The following is a 4,961-nucleotide window of genomic DNA, read 5'->3' on the forward strand; positions in this document are numbered from 1 at the left end:
GTCTAAGCGTTACTCCGGCGATGATTCTCATTACTCTCGCTCTCATTGTCTCTGTCTCTCTCTTTCTCTCCTGATTGTCGCGCCTGTCCTTCCACTTATATTTGCAGTTTCGGTGGTTGTCTCCTACTCGGTCACAATGTTTACAGGGAACCTTACACTCCCGGGTGAAATGTCCTGTCTTATCGCAATTGAAACACTTTCTATGGTCTGATCCTGTCCATTTTTTCCCTTCTCTCTTATGTCCCTTTCCCTTAACTTCTATGGGCTAGGTGGGACGCTAGCGTCGGGACACAGCCAGTGAAATATCAGGGCGGAAAATTCAAAAACAACAAAGTGTCATAATTCAACTTTCTCAAACACACAACTATTTTAAACCATTTTAAAAATACTTCTCCTTGATGTAACCACATTGTCCGATTTCAAAAAGGCTTTACAGCAAAAGCAAAACATTAGATTATGTTAGGAGAGTACGTAGACAAAAATAATCACACAGCCGTTTTCCAAGCAAGGACATGTCAATAAAACCCAAAACACAGCTAAATGAAGCACTAACCTTTGACGATCTTCATCAGATGACACACCTAGGACATTATGTTACACAATACATGTATGTTTTGTTCGATAAAGTTCATATTTATATCCAAAAACAGCATTTTACATTGGCGCTTGATGTTCACAAAATGTATTCCCACCAAAACGTCCGGTGAATGTGCACATGAATTTACATAAATACTCATCATTAACATTGACAAAATATATAACAATTATTTTAAGAATTATAGATAGACTACCCCTGGATGCAACCGCTGTGTCAGATTTTAAAATAGCTTTACGGAGAAGGCACATTTTTCAATATTCTGAGTACATAGCTCAGCCATCACGGTGAGCTATTCAGACACCCGCCAAGTTCGGGGAAACCTAAACTCAGAATTAGTATTAAAAATATTATCTTACCTTTGCTGATCTTCGTCAGAATGCACTCCCAGGACTGCTACTTCCACAATAAATGTTGTTTTTGTTCGAAATAATCCATATTTATGTACAAATACCTCCGTTTTGTTTGTGCGTACAGATCACTTATCCAAAGGCATAACGCGTGAGCGCGGAACGAGAGACGAAAAGTCAAAATGTTCCATTACCGTACTTGTCAAACAAAATACCATAAAGATTGATTTTAAACAGCGTTTGACATGCATTCTTTTATACAGGTAACGAGCTGAGATTAGGAGCACACTCTCAAAGGGAGTGCTCCTAACCGCAGCTTGTTACCTGTAAAAAAGACACCTGTCCACAGAAGCAATCAATCAATCAGATTCCAAACTCTCCACCATGGCCAAGACCAAGAGCTCTCCAAGGATGTCAGGGACAAGATTGTAGACCTACACAAGGCTGGAATGGGCTACAAGACCATCGCCAAGCAGCTTGGTGAGAAGGTGACAACATTTGGTGCGATTATTCGCAAATGGAAGAAACACAAAAGAACTGTCAATATCTCTCGGCCTGGGGCTCCATGCAAGATCTCACCTCGTGGAGTTGCAATGATCATGAGAATGGTGAGGAATCAGCCCAGAACTACACGGGAGGATCTTGTCAATGATCTCAAGGCAGCTGGGACCATAGTCACCAAGAAAACAATTGGTAACACACTACGCCGTGAAGGACTGAAATCCTGCAGCGCCCGCAAGGTCCCCCTGCTCTGTGATTGCCAACAAGGGTTTTGCCACCAAGTACTAAATCATGTTTTGCAGAGGGGTCAAATACTTATTTCCCTCATTAAAATGCAAATCATTTTATAACATTTTTGACATGCGTTTTTCTGGATTTTTGTTGTTATTCTGTCTCTCACTGTTCAAATAAACCTACTATTACAATTATAGACTGATCATTTCTTTGTAAGTGGGTAAACGTACAAAATCAGCAGGGGATCAAATACTTTTTTCCCCCACTGTATGTATGTATGTATGTATGTATGTATGTATGTATGTGTGTGTGTGTGTGTGTGTGTGTGTGTGTGTGTGTGTATATATATATATATATATATATATGGGTGTGTGTGTGTGTGTGTGTATGTATATATATGTGTTTGTGTTATTTTACAATTAATTAGTGTTATCAGTTTGCAAACAATGTAAAAAAGTCCTTGAGTTAATAAAGCCACACAAACATGGTCTCTTTCTTGAGTAAGGCAGCTCCAAAATGCAGGTGTTTGTCTAGCTCAATGCTTTCTGTGGTGGAGGGGCAGCCAACGAAAGAACAGAGCATTGTCATTGGTAATCTTCTCTAGTTGCGCCATGATTGGCTCAGTGTTCTGTCACTCATGGGGACACTACGTCACCGCAGAATCTACAGGGAGGGCAAGGCAGTTCAAGCCCCCTTGGGGCTTTGATTGGACTGATCATGTCAACATTATACTTTCAAAATATTAGCTAGTATACTATATAATTAGACAAGCTATCATCATCATGAACAGTGGTGTAAAGTACTAAAGTAAAAATACTTAAGTACTACTTAAGTCGTTTTTTTGGGTATCTGTAAGAAAACTAGAACCAAAATCCCCTAGAACCAAAAAACCCCAAAACACACAAAACAAACACCCCCTGCCACGCCCTGACCATACTACAATTACAAATGACCCCTTTACTGGTCAGGACGTGACACCTAAAGAATATAATGTACTTTGTACTCCATTCATTTTCCCTGACACCCCAAAGTACTCATAACATTTTGAATGTTTAGCAGAACAGGTAAATAGTCAATTCACACACATCAAGAGCATCCCTACTGCCTCTTGTCTGGCAGTCTCACTAAACACAAATGCTTAATTTGTAAATTATGTCTGAGTGTTGGAGTGTGCCCCTGGCTATATAAGGAATGTGAAATTATTTATACTTTTACTTTTGATACTTAAGTATATCTAAAACCAAATACTTTTAGACTTTTACTCAAGTAGAATTTTACTGGGTGACTTTTACTTGAGTCATTTTCTATTCATTTATCTTTTAATTTTACTCAAGTATGACAATTTGGTACTTTTTCCACCACTGATCATAAATCATGTCGACAATCTACTGGCAAATGTGATATTTCAGTTTTTTTTTTTACAATTTATGCTCCCTGAAGACTGCCGGAAAGCCCCGAACGCAAGATTGTAATTTCTATGACTCACACGGCACTTCACTTTTTAGTATGGAAAACAACTGTGAGCATTTTTCTACAGTATTCACAACATATTGACACATTTACAATCTATACAGAATATAATTTCATCAATTATATGTGGAAATACGTATTTGAGTGAACATTAGCAAGCCAGCAGCAGATGAAACAGAAAGTGAATTCTCTCCTCCCTCTCTCCACAGATTTAGCTTGCCATCTAGCTGGCTAGGTTTAGGATATTTACTAGCCCATACCAGTGACAAACTTAGCTATATGGCAGCTCGCTTATTTTGCTAGCTAGAAAGAATTAGAAATAAATTAATTTAGAAACGAAGGAAGAGGATAGTAAGCTATAGCAAGCTAACGTTAGCAGCTGCCTCTTCAACAAGAAGCAACTCTGACAACATTGATCTTAAAATCTAAATAAAATTAACTTTCCCCATATGAGAAAAATCCACAATCCACCCCTCCAAAGAAAGCATGGCTCTGGGGCTTCTCTAATCCGTAGCCTTAGCGTCACTTTTCCGTTTAGCCCGCACTTGGCAGGTTGTATAGAAAACACGCCCGGAGCCACAGTGGCCAAATTATTGCAACGGGCAGCCCTCACAAACACCTTGAAAACTTGCTCTATACAGTAAGAGTGAACTCCGTTGTGGCCAAAACTATTTTTTCCAATAGGCTTGTACTACCTATAGTATGACAGCATCAGCAGTTAGCTACCAACAGCTGGCAGACATGTTTACATTTGGTTAGTTATATCAGTGTTATTTAGATGGAAGACGTAGCATAGAGGTTGCAAGCTAGCTCTTTCACTTACTGTACCCAGTTGTTCTCCATGCTCACTGAAGCCAATGATGATGTTCGGTCTCTGCTGGTGCTGCTGGCTGTTTGAGATGTTTTCACATACAGTCGTAGCCAAAAGTTTTGAGAATGACACAAAATATTAATTTTCACAAAGTTTGCTGCTTCAGTGTCTTTAGATATTTTTGTCAGATGTTACTATGGAATACTGAAGTATAATTACAAGCATTTCATAAGTGTCAAAGGCTTTTATTGACAATTACATGAAGTTGATGCAAAGAGTCAATATTTGCAGTGTTGACCCTTCTTTTTCAAGACCTCTGCAATCCGCCCTGGCATGCTGTCAATTAACTTCTGGGCCACATCCTGACTGATGGCAGCCCATTCTTGCATAATCAATGCTTGGAGTTTGTCAGAATTTGTGGGTTTTCATTTGTCCACACGCCTCTTGAGGTTTGACAACAAGTTGTCAATGGGATTAAGGTCTGGGGAGTTTCCTGGCCATGGACCCAAAATATCGATGTTTTGTTCCCCGAGCCACTTAGTTATCACTTTTGCCTTATGGCAAGGTGCTCATACATGCTGGAAAAGGCATTGTTCATCACCAAACTGTTCCTGGATGGTTGGGAGAAGTTGCTCTCGAAGGATGTGTTGGTACCATTCTTTATTCATGGCTGTGTTCTTAGGCAAAATTGTGAGTGAGCCCACTCCCTTGGCTGAGAAGCAACCCCACACATGAATGGTCTCAGGATGCTTTACTGTTGGCATGACACAGGACTGATGATAGCGCTCACCTTGTCTTCTCCGGACAAGATTTTTTCCCCAAACAATCGGAAAGGGGATTCATCAGAGAAAATGACTTTACCCCAGCCCTCAGCAGTCCAATCCCTGTACCCTTTGCAGAATATCAGTCTGTCCCTGATGTTTTTCCTGGAGAGAAGTGGCTTCTTTGCTGCCCTTCTTGACACCAGGCCATCCTCCAAAAGTATTCGCCTCACTGTGCA

This window comes from Salmo trutta, chromosome 1 (genome assembly GCF_901001165.1).
Source record: "Salmo trutta chromosome 1, fSalTru1.1, whole genome shotgun sequence".
NCBI classification, from domain to species: Eukaryota; Metazoa; Chordata; class Actinopteri; order Salmoniformes; family Salmonidae; genus Salmo; species Salmo trutta.